This window comes from Nymphalis io, chromosome 24 (assembly GCF_905147045.1).
Source record: "Nymphalis io chromosome 24, ilAglIoxx1.1, whole genome shotgun sequence".
NCBI lineage: Eukaryota > Metazoa > Arthropoda > Insecta > Lepidoptera > Nymphalidae > Nymphalis > Nymphalis io.
Window position 1 is genome coordinate 7,457,243 of NC_065911.1, and position 23,720 is coordinate 7,480,962.

Here is a 23,720-nt window from a genome sequence, read left to right on the forward strand (position 1 = left end):
AGAGTATTCTTTGTTACATTTACCGTCGATATCAATAAGAGCAACTTTCAATTGAATCTCTAAATACAGTGCATAATCTCATTATAAATTACAGTTTTAGCCTGTGAATGTCCCACTGCTGGGCTAAGGCCTCCTCTCCCTTTTTGAGGAGAAGGTTTGGAGCTTATTCCACTACGCTGCTCCCATGTGGGTAGGTGAATACACACGTGGCAGAATATCAGTGAAATTAGACACATGCAGATTTCCTCACGATGTTTTACTTTACTGTCAAGCACGAGATGAATTAAATTCACAAATTAAGCACATGAAAATTCAGTGGTGCTTGCCCGGGTTTGAACCCACGATCATCGGTTAAGATTCACACGTTCTTACCACGGGGCCTTCTCGGCTAGCATTATAAATGAAATAAAAATATTTATTTATTTATTTAAAACATTTGATATCACTTCCAATACATACAACTCGAGCATAACAACCGCCCAACAAAATTAGAAGGGCGAAAAAATACGGATTCCATCAAAATTAGCATAAGACAAGCTTTGCGAAACTTTTCTGACAATTCAATCTACGCATGCTAATTTACGCAGAGCCTGAGAATTCCTTCCATCAAGCTAAATGGATAAAGTGTGATTTGTACGAAGAAAGTTTGCAATTTTTCTCGGTAGTTTGAATATATTACGGTGCCGATGTCGTTTAATTTCCTTTTTTAAATTTATTTAGTTGAATGAAATATTTCATGACTTTCAATGTAATTGTTGAACACATCGATTTTTATTTTTTGTTATTTTCAGTACGAGTCGTAAGTACAACTTGCTCCCAATTGATACGAATAGGTGCCATTAGAAGTATTAAATATCCCTTGCATTTGTGATATAAGATGCTATGTTCCTTATACAAAGAGATAAAATGGCTGACTCACTTTTCAAATGGAAACAAGTATTGTTAAATGATGGTTATTTATCTTAGTGAAGATAGCCTGTATATTATATAAATTTAAAAATAATATCTTGAGACATTATTCACACATGGCCATCTGATCCCAAACTAAGCAGAGCTTGTACTATAGAACGCCACAACAATTGTGCCTATTATACAAAACACAGGTACGGTCTTGCGTTGAATATTGCTCGCACCTTTGGGATGGCTCCGCTAAGTACCTACTGGAGGCCTTGGACCGGTTGCAGCGACGTGCAATACGCATTATTGGCGACGAAAAGGTCACAAACACCCTTGAACCTTTACAATTGCGTCGCGAGATAGCAGCACTGAGCGCTTTTTATCGACTGTATCACGGCGAGTGCTCTGAGGAATTATTCTCTCTAATTCCTGCTTCCCCCTTCCTTCTTAAGTCCACGCGAGCTGGCTCTCGATGTCACCGCCTAACTGTGACATCAATTCCATCGCGCACAAAGAAATTTGGCAACTCCTTTCTTTGTCGCACTACCAAAAAATGAAATTCCTTACCAGCTCACGTGTTTCCCTCCTCTTACAACCCGGGTTCCTTCAAACGAGGCGTGAAGAGGCATCTTGCGGGCCGGCAAGGCGGGGACGGCTAGTACAGAACATTCTTCCCGACTGTACTGGCCGTCGTCGCGTTTGGACTCTACTACCACTTACCATCAGGTGGAGTAGTCATTTGCCATCCCGGGGCATATAAAAAAAAAAAGAAAAGAAATCAGACAACTGGTATAGTATATATATACCACTCTTTTTTGTAAATACAAACTTATTTAGATAATTACACATAGACTCAGGATAAACATACATGTTCAAGCACATAAATGTCTGTCCTGGGTGGGAGTCGAACCCACAACCTTCGGCGTGAAAGGCGTGTATCTGCCAACCATGCCACCCGGCCCGCCAGACTTTTACGAGAACTACTCAGCAGCACTTCTTATATAAAGTAGCAGTAGTTTTATTCCACCACGCTGTTCTAATGCGGTTACGTAGATTTAACAGATTTTCATACAACACAGGCAGGTCTCTCAATATTTTCATTCACCGCAGAGCACGAGATACTGGTTTTACTGGTGGTAGAGCTTTGTGCAAGCTCGTCTGGGTAGGTACCACCCACTCATCAGATATTCTACCGCAAAACAGCAGTGCTTGTTATTGTTGTGTTCCGGTTTGAAGGTTGAGTGAGCCAGTGTAATTACAGGCACAAGGGACATAAAATCTTAGTTCTCAAGGTTGTTGGCGCATTGGCTATATAAGCGATGGTTGACATTTCTTACAATGCCAATGTCTAAGGACGTTTGGTGACCACTTACCATCAGGTGGCCCATATGCTCGTCCGCCTTCCTATTCTATAAATATTTATATATATATATATAAAATCTAAATAATTTTCCTAAACCGTCAACGGGATATATAAGACAATAGCTAATCGTTCCGGCTTCGCACTGAGATAAGATAAATATATTTTGGATAGGATTTGCGTAAAATCCGTTCTTAGTAAGCGTCTACGTCGGGGAAGGAGTAACTGTGACAAATTTCAAGTCAATCGGGCGGATAGTTTAGGACATCTTGTCATTGGCACGGTAGTATGCGCAAACGATCCCGTGACGTCCCCCGACAAGACGGAGTGGGTACCTCTGGTTTTTTAGTGGGTATTTCGGCGCCTTCAGCGCCGGCGAGTCCCACATACCCCCACCTCATGTGGGGGAAACACATAAATATGTTTTTCCAGCGAGAAAAAAAAGGACATCTTGTCTTGAGTGGTATTTCGCTTATATATAGATAATAGATATCTATAGACATCCATGTTGTGTAGTTTCATCACTCATCATTCAAACACAATTAAAAATTAAGAGCCTGTGAAAGTCCCACAGCTGGGCTAAGGCCTCCTCTTCCTTTTTGAGGAGAAGGTTTAGAGAGCCTATTCCACCACGCTGCTCCGATGCGGGTTGGCGGAATACACATGTGGCAGAATTTCAGTGAAATTAGACACATGCTGGTTTCCTCACGATGTTTTCCTTCACCGTAAAGGAAGAGATGAATTATAATTTCAAATTAAGCACATGAAAATTCAGTGGTGCTTGCCCGGGTTTGAACCCACGATCATAGGTTAAAATTCACGCGTTCTTACCACAGGGCCATCTATATTAACCACTATCAACAACCATTTAAGATAGAACAATTTAAAATCATTTTTGCAAATAATATAAATTAATTTTAATCAGTTCGTGCCAATACTTCAAAACATAACACTTCGAACAAAAGAAATTCGGAGATTTAATATACTTGCCAAATTAGTTAGCTTTTTTTTTCATTTCCAAGACAGAACATTAATCTCTTTCTTGTTACGACTTGTGATTTATACACTCCACGATTTTGTTTACTTGGCGACCTCTGGCCATGGGATTAAGGGGTCAGTATTACTATTACTAGATTCTTTTTTATTTTATTTTCTATAAATAGAATAGTGAGTGGACGACTCCCATATGGAGCAGATGGTAAGTGGTCACCAACGCCCAAATTCAGTGGTGTTTGCCCGGGTTTTAACCCACGATCATCGGTTAAGATTCACGCGTTCTTACCACTAGGCCATCTCGGCTTTTAAATAAACATAAATTTATATAAAATTCCTGATAAAGAGAATCATTATCGATCAATTGCACAATAGTCTTGTCTTCTATATATTATGTCACATCTGTAATTACAGGCACAAGGAACATAACATCTTAGTTCCCAAGGTTGGTGGCACATTGGCGATGGAAGCGATGGTTAACATTTCTTACAATGCCAATGTCTATGAGCGTTGGTGACCACTTACCATCAGGTGGCCCATGTGCTCGTCCGCCTACTTATACTATAAAAAAAGTAAAACATCGTTGCTTCAGAAATGTTTCAAGTAAATATCATCTACATAACATTACATTGAATTTTGACTCTAAATACTACTTTAATCAATTTTCATTTCAACAACATCCTCATACAACGGACTATGTTTATTAAATAGTTATAATATTATAAAGAGAAAACATTTGTTTCTTATCAATAAACTCCGAAACTAATGAGCTGATTTTAATTATTCTCTCACCATTAGAAAGCTATTCATACTTTATATCCAAAAGTAACATAGACCTTATTAATATATTTTTTATTTTTTTAAATAATAATAATATGATTTACGCCTGAAATAACGGTATTTATGGTAAATTCTTATAGTCACTAACGGCCCGGAGGGCGGGGGCGACTAGTGCAGAACATTCTTCCCGACTGTACTGGCCGTCGTCGCGTTTGGACTCTACTACCACTTACCATCAGGTGGAGTAGAATCATTTGCCTTCCCGGAAAAAAAAAGTTCTTGTAAATGTATAAGTTAAGGACACTAAAATGTATACATTATTGTTTGTACATAAATCAATTTAAAAAAAACCACGCGAGTGAAGCGGCTGACAAAGTCACTATTCTTATTAAAAAATAAAAAATCAACCTCATAGAATTATTATCATCCATAGCGTGTACACTCCCGTGCCTCGGTAAGCACGTAAAGCCGTTGGTCCTGCAGCTGAAATCATTCCGGTCATGTTGGATTGCCGTCCCATCGGATTATTTGAGTTAGGGAATAGAGAGTGCACCTTTGTTTGCTCACACACTTGTGTACTATAAATATGTCCAGCGCATTTGGCTAATCTCTCTTGAATTTGCCGCCGTGGCTGAAATCGGTCCGGCGGACATTAAAATCCTAAAACAATATTGACGCTACCGTGATCTCCGCATTAAGAATTTAAAACAAATTTATAATATAAGCACATTTAATATTACTATACGTTTCAAAAAAATCTTTTTTCTCAACACAATGTAATACTACATACCGAGATGGGCTCGTAAAAGTTTATGACATATCGTAAAAAAACGTTAATTCGTTTTAAGTTAGTTATTATCATTTGTTTTTATTTTATTTTATAACAATCTTTTTTATTTAACTTTGAATAACGTTACATGTTGTAAGTGCTTTGTGCAAGCCCTTGAGTTAACCACCCACTCATCAGCTCTACCGCTAACCAGCGCTACTTAGCATTACTGTGTTCCGGTTTAAATTATGAGTGAGCCAGTGTGATTTCAGGCACAAAGGACATGACATCTTAGTTTTGTTGGTGACGCATTGACAATGTAAGAAATGATTAAACATGATGACCATTCATCATCAGCCCATTTGCTGTCTTACTGCTTTATTTATAAAAACTTATGACGTTTTTTAGCCCTAAAAAGTATGAAAAGCTGAGTATTACGTACCCGCGACGACTTGAACCCCCTATTTTCGCTTGAGATCGATGTCCGATTATTTAATATTAATAAATTTTAATTTTCATCATTCAATTTAACTATTATTAACTACCTTCCTACCTCATATCCTATGAGTTATCACTTACTCCGTTGCCTGCCTGGAAGAGATCGGTATGTAGCGATAAGGTCGCCAAAATTGTATGCTACTTTTATTTAGGCTGTATCCTTGTTTTGTATTTTTCTCTGTGGTGTATAATAAAGTATAAAGTAAAGTAAAGTAAGTATTATTAGACATATTTATTATTACTTTTTTACATACTTCTATCACTACAAATTGCCGCCCGCGGCTTCACCCACGTGGCGGATGAGTTGTTTACTGTTACACTATGGGGGTATATTCTGTACCCCTGACAACATATGTACAAAATTGCATAATGATCGTTTTAGTAGTAAAAACGTGAAAGCATAACAAACAAACAAACTCACTTCCTCATTTATAATAAAAGTATTACTTATTCAAGGTTACGTTGAAACCATATAAAGTAACAGCCTGTTAATGTACCACTGCTGGACTAAGGCCTCCTCTCCCTTTTGAGGAGAAGGATTGGAGCTTATTCCCCAAAAAAAGTCAAATGTTCAAAAGATTTCTCCACGTCTTAGAAACATTAGGACGAATTAAAGTGACGTTTTTCAAGAAACTGCCGTCGACAGTGTTATATTGCGGAGTTGTTTCAGCCCCCGAACTCGATTTAAGCGAAGCTTTCTGTTTTAAGGAACCGATGTGTGTTATAGCGTCTTTTTTGTCTTTATTTGTACAATTGAATTTGAAATGTTATTTACTATTTTTAACTAATATATTAATGCTCAATTAAAAAAAAATCCTTTTTATTACTAAAGAAAAAAGTATCATTCTTTTTAAACATTTATCATTAAACCATGTACATTACAACAAAAAGTTTCTTGTTCGCAAATAATTGTTCGCAAAAGTTTCGACATAATATAAAAAAAACGGATACGATAACGACGTAATCTTATTATTTATTTATTGAAAATTTTATATTTTTGAGAATCAATATATAACAAATGCATGTTTTAAATCTTAGCCTTATATCATTTAACCTTATTACAAAAGTCACTAGTTATTTATTATTGAATGTTAAATAAATACCAAACTAAAAAAAAATATGACAAATTAACGTTATCATTTTTATAAATTGAAATATAAATAATATTTTTCTTAACATGTTTGTATAAATACATAATAAAACTTTCCAAATAGAAAAAAGTTATAACATACCTTAACTAAAGCAAATATGTAATTCCGTAATAATAAAGTCACTATGCCTCTATTATTTGAATAGAAGCATATTATATTCAGGGAAATAAACATTTCGTTATCTAAATAGGTCATAACACAAGCGGGAACGCGAAATACGTATGAGGAAACGCTCTGGAGATGGATAGCGGCAATATTATTAAGGTCCTTTGTAACAAACTGGAGTAACGTTTGTAAGTATATCTAATGGAAGAATATACAAATATACGCTTTGAGTTAAAAAAATGTACATTTTTTTCGTCTGGTTCGAAGGATTTTTTACTACGAAATTGAAACGAAATTTACTTTTACTTGTAATTGGATAGAATTGTAACTAGATATAGGCGGGAAATTGTTTAAAATTATCACCAATTACGAATTACACGTGTTTAGTCAGTTTGAGTTAATCCGAATATTTTTATAGCAAAAAAAAATGTTTTATTTTCTTTTGCGCTACTACGTCACTTATATTTTTATATAACCTATTTTCATAGATATTGGCATTGTAAGATGCATTACGTAATAAAGTGTTTTCATTGGTGCCTGTAATTACACTCGCTCACTCACCCATCACATTGAAACATCGCAATATAAATACTGTTGGTGGATGGTAGAATAACAAAGTGAAATGTTATATAGGCGGTCTTCATTCCTTTTAGCAGTAAATAACTAAACAAGCTCCCAATAACGATTATACCAAACAGGTATGAACGAAGGTTACGTGAGCCAAATTCGTAACATTAACAGAATTAATTTAACCCATAGGGAAACTTGGAAACTTTGGTCGTATCCAATATCGTGGTTTAGTTAACGCTTCGGTTACATTCATAGCTTAATTATTTCAAACTATGGCATGATTTGCCTTTGCCGTAAGTGTGGTCGAATTAAGAAGTTGCTAACAATTTAAATTATAATAACTTTTCATAATAAAAATTAGCATATTCTATACTTGATAACAAAAAAAAAAATTCATGTTTTTAGTTTTACGAACACTTTCCAACCTGTATTTAATTAAATTAAATTTCAAGGTTTCATCAATTCCTAATGTAAGTTATACCAAACAGAATCTGACAGAAAAAGAAAAAATACTCAGTACTTACAGGGAGTAAGTTTAATATTTATTATAATTATAATATATATTATGAATTCTATGTTAAATATAAAAATTTAACCAAAAAGAACATAACGTCGATCCGTTAACAAATATTTGAGCACACTCTCATTTATTGGTTTAAAAATAAATAAATGTTGTGTTTTTCCGGTAATCGCAAAAAACGAGACTGGTTCTATTCGAATGTTCGCGTTATCAATAAGAACATTACAAACGAAATGAAAATAAAAGTTCGTGATTTCATTGTTTCACTAATTTTAAAGATTGTTGCTACAACAAGTAACGAAACGGCAGTCAAAATTCAAAGAAAAACGTAATCAATTTTCGCCAATAAACTATGAAGAAGATAATTAACGATATCAGCAAATTAATTTGAGAAAAAAAAACCACAAATAGCTTATGGAAAATAGAAAAATTCCACTTTAAGAACCAGTTATCTGTTTCAAGATAGTTCTTAAAGTATTTCCCGATGGGGTTATTTAAGAGCATTAAACGTCAGGCAACGCCGCGATAGCTCTTTAGTCTATAACAAACGACTTATAAGTTATGTCTTAATGGACCACTTGAAGGTACTATGCGGAAACTTTTTAAATTTTGCGAATTATCTCTCATATAACGTAGTTTTTTTCCGTGACTTCGATTACTAAGAAGATATGTATCGATTTTTTTATCACAATATGCACATCTTCTTACTCACTCGCACTCTCGTTTAATACATGAACTTTTAAATTGAAGATATTTTAACTATTCCCTGGTAACCAATCTTAGAATAATCTTATCTGTTAAATAAGGAAAGCTAAGCGTGGATATCCTATATGTCCACGCTTAACTATGAAGAAGATGAGCCTTTTCAATAATCAAGCAATACATTTTTATTTATTTGCCGTGATAAAAAAAGCGCTTTCGTTCTGTAAAATGCACAATAACTCACTTTAAAAAGCTGGTACAATTAGCAATTATTTGCTGATTCACTCAACATTTTAAGCACCAATAACACAGCGGTAATTAAGTGAACGTTGCAGTTTTCTAAGAGTTATGTTATAGCTTGTATATTGTACTATTTACAAAAATATAGCCTGAAAGTTTTTACAAGTCGCTGAAAACGAACCGATCAACAAAAAATATATAGACTTATTAATTTTGTCATGATAGGCTATCAAAACAAACTAACAAAATAAAGAAAGCAAAACAAATACATACACCCCTCTAATACTATATATAAAGGTATGGCATGTACATATGTCTATACATATATACTTACAGTAACAGTAACAGCCTGTTAATGTCCCACTACTGGGCTAAGGCCTCCTCTCCCTTTTGAGGAGAAGGTTTGGAGCTTATTCCACCACGCTGCTCCAATGCCATATATACTTACGTACATATTATTCATACCTAATATCTTTAGTTCTCTAAAAGCGGATGTAGTAAATACATTTTGATTGACAGAAGCAAGGCGAATAAGCGAATAGGCCACTTTATGGTGATTGGTATAATTTCACCATAAACAGATTATAAGCGATGCTGACTGCGATCCCACGGTGGGACCTAAACGCTTACAATTTTATTATCTAAGTACTAAGTACACACGTTACATGTTAATAACAAAAGTAGACGGTCGTGAAAATGGGTCCCCAGATGGTAAATGGTCACCAGCAATACCATTGTATGTAGGCGGTGGTGACCACTAACCATCAGGTGGCCCATTTACCCGTCTGCCTTCTTATTTTATAAAAACACCTAAAGACATTAGCGCTGTAAGAAATATTAAGCATCCTTTACAACACTACTGCGCCACTAATCTTAGGAACTAAGATGTTTTGTCCCTTGTAATTACAAGGGCTCAATCACCCTTCAAACCGGAACCAACCATACTAAGTATTGCAGTTTGGCGGCAGAATATCTGATGAGTCGATAGTACGAACCTAGACGGGCTTGCGCAAAGTAATCTTTTTATTATCAAATAGCTTTCACGTAAACACACATAAACGTAATTAATTATTTCGAACTTAAAATATTACTATTGATAGAAGGTTCACTTTAAAAATGTATTTTAATTTTAAAATAATCTTCAATCATACGCTAAAGATCAACTCAAACATCACTCGATTCCCCCACCGGCGTTGTTTCTGAGTTAAAGGAAAAACAATTGAATTTTAACAGTTACGAGAACTCCGTGACAAATATTTACGCCGAACGAAGTTTTAGTAACAAAACGAGAATAAACTCATTATTGTAACTTCTCTGACGACTTCAGTTTGTATTTTACGAGGGTTCTGGAAATTGTAAATCATTTGCATTCTCTTTCTTTCATATGACAAAAAATGAGACAGCGCGTTTAATTGCCGCTATGGTCAAATTACGCACAAGAAACATTCTTTAACTCGCGACTTTTAGTAGCTTAGCAATGACCAATTTATATGTGTGACTACTACAGCTCACTCACCATTTATTCTACTTTAAAACAAAAATTTTTGGTATGTTCTCGGTTGTGTATGACTAAAAAATCTTAGATACCTAAGATCTTTTAGAATCATGTAGCAATACATTTCTATGATCAAAATTGCTACCGTTGTTTTCTATAATTTTCAATTAGTATAGGAGGTTGATTTATCTCAAGCTCCTAACAACGATGCATCTTGCATTTAGATTTTGAAAATAGAATGAGAGAAAGACATGTACCTAGAGCGTGCAATCCGTCGAACAAATGAAATTATATTTAATAATAATACAAATACATTATAATCTTTGCATGTTTCATATAATTGATAAGCAAATTAAGAATACCGATCTTTCGAGAGATGTATTTTATCTTATTAGTGTTTATAACACGGGCCTTATTGAAAAAGCCGGTGTGACAGTTGTTCGTATCCGAGCAGCAAGCGTTGTGCTTCGATCTCTGTGTTTTATTTCGTAAATACTACTCATATAATTCGATACTTCGCTATCACACATGCAGTGTATAAAAAACATATTTAAGATACTAATAATACACGGTAAATAAATAAAAAATATGTTTATAACAAAAATATGATTAACATTTGAAAATGTCACAATGTATATAAGATTTGATAGGTCTATATTAATTGATTAAAGATTTCTAGGTCATCTAGATTTGTAAAGTTCATTTCTTAGCTAATTTGCTTAGAATTTATTTATAAACGACCTTTTCTATTACTGTATATCTTGGCATTTATAATTCAGCGATAGATAAATAAAAGAAACAAGTTTTTTTTTTCAATAAAAAATAAATAAATAAATAGAATCCTATATCCTATTCCGCGTCAGAAACGACATGATGGTAGATTTTACCGTTTAGAATTAGATTAATATACTGTAAAAGTTAACAAAATACTCCAGGCTTTAAAAACATTTATATACTAATACTTATATGGTAATATACATGCAGTCATATATAAGATACACCAGAGACTCGGGCAAGACCTCTGTGGAGATAAATACAGTAACAGCCTGTGTATGTCCCACTGCTGTGCTAAGGCCTCCTCTCCCTTTTGAGGAAAAGGTTTTTTGGAGCTTATTCCACCACGCTGCTCAAATGCGGTTTTGTAGAATACACATATGGCAGAATTTTAATGAAATAAGACACATGAAGGTTTCCTCACGATGATATCCTTCACCTTAAAGCACGAGACGAATTATAAACACAAATTAAGAACATGAAAATTTAGTGGTGCTTGCCCGGGATTGAAACCACGATTATCGGTTAAGATTCACGTGTTCTAACTAGGCCATCTCGGCTATTAGACATATAAGAAGATAAATATAAAAAATAAATAAAATATCCATATATAAGATTGCATTATATTATTAAATAAACTTTGTTCGTTGTTGAACATATGCACTATCAATATAGAAATACAAAATACAGGAAAGCTTTAGACTACCCATTGTTTATAACTTAATCTATTATATAGAGCTAATCTATGTATTTATAAATGTATATAAATAAGCAAAGACAATGTACCTTTTTCTATTCTGTTATTCTACCGTTTTTATTTATTTGGTAGCTATTGAAAAGCTTTAATGTTGTTAATGAAAAAACAATTGAAAAGTAAAGAAAAAAAAACCAAACAGAAAAAGTTCATATATACGTTTTCCTCTAATTTTCAATAATGATTGCGGTGGAATTACGACCACTGAGCGCACAATAATGATAATTAATTATAAAACGATATTATTTTCGCCTATGTTGAATGAACATTTAACTTTACTTCTGAACTTATAAATATAATTCGATTACTTATTTATGTTACTTGATTGTCGAAAAAGAGCAACAATTAAGTTTCTTGGCGGTTTTTCATGGTAGAATATAAATTTGTTGTGCAATTTTATTTAATCTTGTAAAACGATTGAGAGTCTACTTGAATAAAGTATATTTTGATCCCATCAAAAACATAAATGTGAAATGAGAGCCAAGTTCAATATTATGACATATGCCTTGGGTGTTGACTTCAACGACAAAAGAAGTGATGTCTAAATGGGTGCAAAGTTCAGTGGTCTGTCGTGAAATTTATTTATAACAACATAAAATATTTTATTACAACTTAAAATATCACTTCTTCTTATAACTTAGGATAATATTAAAAAAAATATATAAAATATATTGAAGCCTAAGGTCTGACTAGGCTAGTTTTCATATACGAATTAATAATAATATACTTAATCATAAGTCTTATAAAATTACTAAACTGTAATTGTTCCACAGTTGCATCACCTCCCCCAGAGCAGTAGATAACAGTATTCCACCACGCTACTCAATAACGGAGTGGCGAGGAAATTGAAAAAATAATGAGTTTTTGACTAAATGAAATAACCAATGATTGATTGATTTAGATTATCTATCACTATTAGTGCTTTATAAATTGTTTTTTTTTATAGTATAGTTAGGCGGTCGAGGATATGGGCCACCTGATGGTAAATGGTCACCAACGCCCATAGACAATGACATTGTAAGAAATGTTAACCATTGCTTACATCGCCAATGCGCCACCTGCCTTTAATTACACTGGCTCACTCACCCTTCAAACCGGAACACAACAATACCAAGTACTGCTGTTTCGCGGTAGAATATCTGATGAGTGGGTGGTACCTACCCAGACGAGCTTGCACAAAGCCCTACCTGCCTGTTTATTTAAGTTTTTAAAATATATTTTATAAATAATCTATTAAAAATACATAGAAAAAGATTAAATAAAACAAAGTAGACAACAGGAATCATTTTTAAATGCCCTGAGAGCACTTACCGAGGCATTTGTAAGTGACGATCGTCCCGATCGTAACATGTCAGCCAATTGTCCCGCGAGACAGCGCTCGTCAAACTTTAGAGGACGTTACGATAAAATATCGACGGATTATTTAATATGTTATGTGAAGCGTTTTATTTGTTGGTAGAAAGATACTAAGCACATAGAACTTCTATAGCTAGTTGCAATGACTGGATTATTTTGTTTACAGGAAAAATAACAGAATCGATTCAAAATTTAATATCGATTTTATTATAGTGACGTCATCATGTAGTCAAAAAAGTAGTATGTCAAAAAATATTTTTAGAAACTGCTTTGTTACAATTACATTTGGCTTTTTTCCGCTGGAAAAACGCGTTTATGCGTTTCCCCCACATGAGGTATATGGGACTCGCCGACGTTGGACACACCGGAATACCCAATAAAATACCATTGTGGTACCCACACCGTCTTTTCGGGGATCGCCACGGGATCGCTTGCACATACTACCGTGACGTCCCGACGGTAGGCCCGCCTCTGCGGGCCTCCAAATTCTAGGTTGTTCTCGGGGTAAGGAGACCTCCTAGCCCCGGCGACACTTACGGCGGGAGGAGAAGGTGTGCATAGCGCCGACATCTTCTCTCAGTTCTTCTTCGGCGAAGTGGGTCGGCGGAAGCACTGTTCACGCTCCCACTCCGCGGCCTCCTTCTGCGACTCCTTACACACTCACTCATTGTACACAAGACCTACTTCCTTGGAACATTATGTGAATGTAACCTGGGAACACCGAGCAATATACGTTGAGGTTTCGTTTTCTAAGTACAACTTAGAATTACACTTACTTATTAAATGATATCCCTTTGTTAATATTTGTCCACTGTTTTGACAGAATTCGACATAAGACGGCATAATTTATATTTAAAACGACAGCACTTTCGATGTATTAACAAAGATGAGTCGATTCGAATTACCGGAAGTTTGCATTAGCTTTTGTTGGAACACTATATTGTGTGGAACAAAGCTCTACCTGCCTTTTATTTTACTATCTGAGATTTGATTATCTGTGTTCTTATTTTGAAAAGAGAATACGACACTGCATTTACAGGGTCAAGAGGCAATATATCCTTATTCCAATGGTTGGCGGTGTATTGACAGTGTAAAGAATGATTATTGATTTATACAGACCTTTTACTAATAAAAATGGTCTGTAACCCTTTTTTTAGCGTATTTTCAATTTCAACAACTAGCATACTTTTTATTTAATACCCTGAAGGTTTTTTATTATTTTACGCACAAATGATATTTTAATCAATGTTGTTCTAGGTAGGCGATTGTAATAAAAACAATCTTATTTATTCAAATTTATACGTTAAATTTTCATACTACGTCTTTGAAAAATAATTCTCAAGAGTTCCAAGACCACTTAAAAATAGTTTAGGAACTGAAATCGGTATATTTTATTTGGTCGTAGTAAGTTCGGGAACCAATTGGCTGTCTCGAGAGACAGCGCTTGTCAAACTTTCATCGAGTTTGTAAATCTAATGGCGTGAACTTGACGTAACGGTTTTATTGGATACAAAGATTTATGAAAATAGAATAACTTATTTGAATAAGTGAGTTAAATATTTTATAGAGAACTCTAAATGATATTATATATATATTACATTTACTGTGTATGTATATATAGTAATAAATATATAAATAATACTAAGTTCTAATTTGTAATTCAAAACCATAATAAATACATATTAATACATTAAAAATATCACAATATTGACTCGCATACATGGATGCAAGTAATATATAATTAATTATATATACGTAAAAATATTGAAAATATTAGAAATGTGCCATAGCGACGAAGATAATGTAATTTTCATCATATTAGTTATATTATTAAAACGGTTTAAAGATCGTTGATCGCTATGGTAAACAAAAGATTATTCACTTCACTAAAACACATCTCTGACAGTATGTAATTTCAAAATATAGCGTAACAACTGTCCAACTCAGCTACCAAATGTAGTAAGTGACCGTGTACAAATATTTTTAGCTGCACTAAGTATAGCAACGGACAAGAATCCGTTAGCTGGTAATTTGTCTGAAATGTCTGGGTATCTTCAGTCATTCGTGTAAATCTAAACCAATTAGGCACTGCATATATTAACCGGTGTGACTAATGTATGATACTTAAATAGATCTAGCATAAGCTGATCAGTGGTTGTCATTTTTTTATTGACGCCCTTTTTGGTATTCTTCAAACTGTTAATACCAACTATGACATCACTATTGATGGGTTATGAGAGAGAGGATGAGAAGATTTTCGATAGAAGAAGCGCTTTAAAATAGGAATTTGTTTACAGGCTTCACAGTACAAGGCTAACTTTCAGACTCCGGACTGCTACTGAAAATTTATGGGAAAACCCATTATTTTTTTGAATGGCCCGACTTAGGGTCACATCCCTGGACCTCAGGGTCTGTTGCCTTATGAGATACCCACTAGATCAACGGGACAGTCAACAGGAAGTCAAAATAAAATATACAGAGAGTCTGAAAACGGTATCAAACTTATAACGCTTTTCATTTGCGACGGGAGTTTAGAACCGATTAGCACTAAAATTCACTCAAACTATCCCTGAGTGGAACCATTATTATTCCAGTTTCAGATACAATTCTATTAGACTTCGTATTATTGTATTAAGTTTTGTAATTGGATTTTATTGAATATTGAAAACGATATTTTACTATTCCTATTTTAAATAAATGACCTGATTTTAGAACGTCTATAATAAAAAGCGTAGACTTCCCGGTAAATATCGAGAGTTCCACGAAAAGTAAAATTAAACCGGAACATTAAATAATGATCATATTATAATGAACGGCTCACTTAATGCATGTATAATGTCAAACCAAAAATATATATTTATAAGAGTATATGTGTATACATGACAAAGTCTCGACTAATTGATTCATTATCGTCAATATGAAAATAACGTTGTTAAAATGTGGATTTTATGGTATAGATAACATTTAAATATAAAACAAAAAATAAAGTTCATATTGAATAGACATCAAAGACATATATATATATATAAACGAGAACAGAACATATATATATATATATATATATATGTTCTCTTCATGCGTTTTTAAATTATAAAGAAATAATCTTAAACGCAAATAAGATTTAGACTTATAAAATTATCCAACACAAAAACATACTTGTATTATTAAAAATTGATATGTATATACATATAATTTAAAAGCAATTTCGAAAGGTTTTAGAAAATATATTGCTTGTTAATAAAATTTATTGTTCAAATATTTGTAACCAATTTGATCGCTTCGAACGAAAACCGCAAACAGTCTGATTTAGTTCGTTAAACTACAATGAATAGCTGTCAGAAAATATTCAGCCAATCAGGCACAATCTAAATAGCAAACAAAACAATCGAATTTATTTAAGTTCTCTCTTTTTAGTAAAAAAATAAAATTGTAATAATCTTTTTCAGTTTTATTTTTTTATTTTGCAAGAAAACGAACACCTTTTTCGTCCCATATTGTAATTTTTAAGAACACAGTATTTGGAAAGTGGTTCAATAGTTTGCAGGTGCGTTGAAAAAGAAGTCAAGGAACGAGAGTTGAAAGAAGATGAGGTATCCAAGCGGTGGAGATGAAATTTGGTTCTCCGAGCAAGAAACAGGTGGCATTGGAATAGTTACTGTTCAATAAGTACGAATGTTATATGTCACGATTAGTACACACATATGTAACCATAATGGATATACATTCATTTTCCGCAAGAACATCACGGATTGTTAAGAAAACTGCTCGCATTAAGCAAAATTCTACGTAAAAGAATAAGCCTTAAGTGATCTCCGCAATAATCGCTATTGCCTGCAGCAGGACATGTTGTAGTTATTATAACAATGAACATTTGATCATTATATGTTTCATAGAAATAATATAAAAATCGAATTAATTCTCTCACAGGTGATGAAAAAACCATTATTCGGATATATCTGTTTTTTTTTTTACATTTTATTATATAACTTAACAGACAAAATTATTTTCAAAGATTTTTATATTTTGTTTGTTATTTAATTGGTGGTAAAGTTTATACCGAGAATTAGTACCTCGTCTTGGTAGATACTACCCACTCATCCCCAATTCCACCGCCAAACAGCAATACTTAGTATTATTGCGTTTCTGTATTAAGAATGAGTAAGCTAGAATAATTTATAATTATATTATATATTTATAAGTACAAGGGTAATAACTTCTTAATTCCCAAGGTTGGTAGCACATTGACGATGTAAAGGATCTTTAATACTTCTTACAGTGCTAATGTCTATGGACGATGGTGATCACTTATCACCAAGTAGATATTTGCCAAGTTACCTACCTCTTTTAAATACCTTTAACTAGTACGCATGGTACTTCATTAATCAAATGTTATGTCAAACTCATAACCTAAAAACAACCCCAGCTAGTCGCTATATTATTTTAATTCCTCTCACCGCTTAACGATATTAATTATACTTATACGCTTCCGTGAAAGCTTTAATCTGCTAAACTATATTACGGCACCTTGGCACCTTCAGCGGAGTGCATTTAACTAAGGAACGCTTTTATTGATTTAATGCGGTTTAAAGATATCTTAGAGTAACGTATAGAGGAATCATTCATTGGCTTTTCAGCGTATTTTATAAAAGGTTTTAACGTCAATTTAATTAATAAATTTAAAAAATAAAAAATATATTGTAAATTGTTTATATTAATTAAACACTGCGGTAATTTTAAATGTCTTACTAATGAAAACACCCTCTGTGTGTTTATCGTAAAACATTATAATTAAAGAACGTAATTTAAAGTTGGGGTCATACAAAACAATATATATAACAAATTAAAATGACAATTCAAAAAAAATCAATATCCAACACTTTGAGAGCCAGTGGCACGACATGTGCGTTCTGATTGACCGGAATTGACCACCGTCGATCGCAGTCAATCGACGTTACTCAGCTAGCCACTTACTCAAGTGAGCACAGTTACGACAACATATAAATCCATATGAACATGACAATCATTAATACTTACTTTAAGAATATAATAATAATAATAATAAATAACTTTATTCACATTTTATTAATAATTAAATATTAAATTATGATAACGACAAAAATAACAGTAACAGCCTGTTAATGTTCCACTGCTGGGCTAAGGCCTCATCTCTCTTTTAAGAAGAAGGTTTGGAGCTTATTCCACCACGCTGCTCCAATGCGGGTTAATAGAATATACATGTGGCATAATTTCAATGAAATTAGACACATGCAGGTTTCCTCACGATGTTTCCCTTCACCGTCAAGCACGAGATGAATTATAAACACAAATTAAGCACATTAAAATTCAGTGGTGCTCTCGCGTTCTAGCCACTAGGCCATCTCATAGATTGATTTTATTAGCACTCTACATACCTGAATAAGATTCTCAATCTTAATTAAGATTTTATAATTCCATCGATCAACCGCTAAGTTTAAGGAGGTTTCGTTTGTTTGTATAGACAAACAAATTTAAGTAACAAAAATCATTTCAATAAATATGGCTTATCTTTTAATAAAAAATATAATACATCTTTAATTCCACTCAATTGCTTGTTGAGCAACAAATGTTGATCAACTAAAGTCAACGTGTCACCCCAATGATAAATGCTATTTAAGAAATGAATCATAAAAAAACGTTACAGCGGAGTAATGATTTAAAATAGCGTCATTACAACTTAATAGTAATCAATTTCTCATATGTATAGTTTATGAGATATAAACTTTCTAAAGCGTAGGCAGACGAACACTGAGACCGATATATTAGAAACGTGATACTCAATATTTTACGATTCTTTTATGTTTGTTTAAAAGGCAATAAGTATTTTTTAATGTTAGTCATTTTAGATTTTAAGTTTATTGTGACTTGGAGCCATTGATTAAAATTTATATAAAAAAAAAATTATTTAGATTTAGGATACATTATTTTGTGAAAGTTGAAGATAAAAAAAGATATTTTAAAAGAACAAAACAATTGGTTTAATATTTCAATTTGATCGTGATTGTTACGTTTTTTTTTTTCAAATGTGATCCTTACAAAACAATATTTTCGAGTACATAACATATTTCAAGACAAGGCAGACAAATTTTGACATTTGAATTGACGCGATCATTGGTGGAGCTTGAATAAGTAATATTCTAAGAATATAATTTTAAAAATTGAAATAAAAGTGGATATAAGAAGATAAATAGTGCGAAGCCGAATAGTGCTGTATTATAAGTAAATATATTTTAATCAAGAACTGTTTGTAGTGTATAATATAGCAGAGCTATTGGCAAATCAATTGGAATATGTAATTCCAAGGTTTGTTTATCTTTACTTCTCTTGCCATGGAATGGAAAATAATGGAATATTGAATATATACTATCGGATGGCACGCTTGCAGAAATAAATCTAAACTAATCTATACAATTTGTTGAAAGTACCTTTTGTCGGTAAAAACCAGTTTTAATCGGATAGTTCTGACTGTAACGCGCTAGAATATTTATATATTATTAAATCATATAGAAATAATTATTAAACTTTTTGAAGCGGTAATTAGCGTAACTTTTTTAAAAACAATTTCAATTCCAATAAAATTCTCTAAAATTAAAAAAAAAAAAACATTTTATACGTTCGACGTATTCCAAAAACAAATAAAAAAAAACGTGTCATTTAAAATTCGAATAACTATTCTATTTAACGATTAAAGAATTTATTTAAAAGAGGTAACGATTATAAAATATATAAAGAAATATTGTATCACCGTAAAAACCAATATTTTAAGCATGTATCGACGATAAAATTCGATTCAAATGGTAAAGCTGTGTTATAAAATTCTTGGTGAAATGAAGTCCATAAAATTAGAAAACGATTTAGTGTTGCGTATCTAATCGATTAAATGTATCGATAAGTTCTTCGCAAAGGCTTTTTAATTTAATTTTACATTGTTTTTGTATTAACAATATTAATCATCGCTTAAAATGCGCCACAAACCTTGGCAACTATGATTGTAATGTCCTTTTATCCTGACATCATAAAATTGTCTAAATGTACGCTTCAAATGTAAAGTTGCCTATGAAATTGAGATGGGACCATCTTCGAATTATACTGAACCCAACGTAAAAAGAATCATCAAACTCGGTTGATAAAAAAATGTATAACAGAAATCAAACAAAAATATAACTATAAAATACTTACTTTATGCAAGCCCATCTGGGTAGGTACCCACTCATCAGCTATTCTACCGCTAAACAGCAATACTTAATATCGGCACAAAGGACATAACATCTTCGTTCCCAAGGTTGGTGCCGTATTGGCGATGTAAGGTATGGTTAATATTTCTTACATCGCCAATGTCTATCTGGTGACCACTTAACATTAGGTGGCCTATTTACCCGTCCTCCCTATAGCATAAATATATATATATATTTAATACGTACAAATTTGAAGTTGGCCGAAAAAATCGGACATCTCAAATGACATTAGTGTCAAAGCATTTAAAAATCTGTTGGCGTTTAAAACGTCAGAGTGGAATACTTTAGCGGCGAATGAATTTATCATTTCGTAGAACTTTTGTGTTTTATGCAGGAATTTCAAATTCAATTATTTATCAAGTTTCGTAATTAATAGTGAAAGTCTTTGTACTATCCTCCAGGCTTATAGAATTTACATAAAATCGCATTAGTATTCTCGTTTCTATGTAGTTTTGTTAATATCCAATAAACAAAATTAATGGTTCTTAGTTATTTATGGATCGTATTTCATCTACACTTTTATATAAATCATTGGATATATGACTTTGGGGTTAGACCAGGGGGATCTTAAGCAATTTCATGTGTTTTGTGATTATGAACAATGGTTAAGGAAAACATCATGAGTAAAACTGTATGTGTCTTTTTAAAATCTGCCACATGTGTATCCTCTATTGGAGCAGCGAATAGAGGGAACGCACTAAAACTAACCTAATTTATAGTATTACTTCTTACTACTTCTACTACAAATCAACAAAAATTTTCAAAATATTGTATTCAGCAAATGTACGTTGCCTTATATTAAGCAAAATTATTAATACAAGCATTTTCCATATTAGGTCAGGCTAATTTAAATATTTTTCTCGGCTCGAAGTATTATTGTCTAAGTCACTATTAGGTGTATTTAAATTATATATAAAAAAACCACATTCCGATCTTAATTATGATCACTCGAAAAATATACGTACTAAGACAAAAAATCGTTCATCAAATCCAAAAATCCACGCTTTTATCCGAAAACGTTTAAAAAACCAGCAAAAAATATATAAAATGATTTAATAAACACCACAATTAAGTCAAAGGCAAAAAGTATGCAGATTTTCAGAGCGGTCACGAAATTATGCCGCAAATTTGCCATTCAAATTGAAATGGGATGTCACCACACGCCATGCGGACCCGTAAAACAATTATTCACTCATCCACACACAAAAAGTTTGATGAAAAAAAAATCGAAAAAGTTTGAAGGATATATCAACAAATAAATTCCTAACCAATAATTAATTGATATCTTCCAACAACACAGTCAATTATTTCCATCCATTTTATTTCATTAAATGATATTGTTATTCTGAATTGGATTAATTGATATCTAACAAATACTAATAGTTTCGAGCTCCAAAAGAGATCCGTAAAAACGTTAATTTATCAAATCTTGCCTGGAATTGGGCTTTGTGCAAGCTCGTCTGGGAAGGTACCAACCACTCATCAGATATTCTACTGGTGGTAGGGCTTTGTGCAAGCTCGTCTGGGTAGGTATCACCCACTCATCAGATATTCTACCGCAAAACAGCAGTACTTGATATTGTTGTGTTCCGGTTTGAAGGGTGATTGAGCCAGTGTAATTACAGGCACAAGGGACATAAAATTTTAGTTCCCAAGGTTGGTGGCGCATTGGCTATTTAATATATAATATAAAAGTATTTAAATAAACATATAATAAAATAAATTGAAACATTAAAATAAAAATAAACAGAAATATACAATATACAAATAAAAAAAAAAATTTAGAAAAGACACACTGTCCATAAGATATTCCTGTGGCTTTGTACTGAGGACATTGGAGTTGTAACTTAAACAAAATGTTTATACATACATATGTAGGCAATTAGGCAAACAAACCGGCCATCAGAGAACGGTTACCTACGCCGATACATATCGACACAGAATAGAATACAAGCAATTAACGGAAACACAGTCAATAGGCACAGCAATATTGAATTGATATTTCTAATTTTTGTTCCAGTAAATTAAGTTTAATCCCTCTACGAGCATTGTCAATGCACAAAGAATTTATTATATATTAACAAATTGAACCTCGGAATTTTGATCAAATATCTACAAAATGTACACCCGAACTAAGGTCGCACAAATTTCTTAGCTTCCTTGACCTCTCTGTGATGCAAATCAATGAAGCTTGACCGGTTTTTATGAGCTCGTTCAGTACTTAGCCCAAGTTATATAGCACTCGCTCGACGTATAAAACTTTTTCCTGTTTTTATACTTCTAAATCATTTTTGTTTTTAAGAAGAAGAAGAAGCCTAGATCAGCTAAACCCTACCTGGGTTTAGCTGATTTACAAATGATCAACTCGTCCCATAGACAAAATCGTTAACATATATGTTTAGTTAATTAAAACAACAATTCTAAATATAAACACAAAGTATCAAATATCGACGGGCCGTTGGCGTGGTTGGTAGATACTTCACTTTCAGCCTTTCACGCCGAAGGTTATGGGTTCGATTCCCACCCAGGACAGAAATTTGTGTGCATGAACATGTCTGTTTGTCCCGAGTCTGGGTGTAATTATCTATATAAGTAAGTATTTACAAAAGAAAAGTAGTATATGTAGTATAACAGTTGTCTGGTTTCCATAGAACAAGCTCTGCTTAGTTTGGGATCAGATGGCCGTGTGTGAATGATGTCTCAGGATATTATTATTATCAACAATCAATTATATGGAAATTTAATTGTAATATTTAATTACAAACAAAGCGTATTTGAATTCAACGCAATATTTATATTTTTTTTTCTTTTTAAAAATTGCTATTTTTTACAACATTTTCATTATATATTCTTCTTATATTATGATTTGCAATTTTTGTGTAAAAGTGTAATAAATTCTGCTTAATAAATAGTAAATATTCATGTACTATATCAATATATTTGCGATTTCAATCATCGATATATATCAATTGTCAGCTGTGAAATGATATCTGTAGCACATCTCGATATTAATACTTTATCGATATCGATAGACATCAACTATCATCACTAGCGTCCCGGAATCGAGCCAATATGCTAATAAAACAGCAATTGATTTGCATGAAACAAATCGTCCCACCGATTATTGTTATAGCTGTTTAATTAGAATAAGCGACGTCGTGTTGGGTCTTATCTTTTGGGAATTCTTAAGAAAATAATAAAACCTTAAAAGAAATATCTTAAAAATCTCAAATGACCATATATACATATGTATATTGAAACTATTTGATAATATAATAACTCGAATTATTCATGTAAATACGAGTACGTTATGTCCTGTTGACTAAATTTGATGACGCTTGTCCATAATTCAATCGGTCACCTTCGGCAATCATAAAAAATCATAGTAGAGCAAAATTTATAATAACTTAATATTTATCCAGGGGAAACCACTATATTTTTAAAATTAAATATAATATGACAAGTACGAAGCAAGCGCATCACAC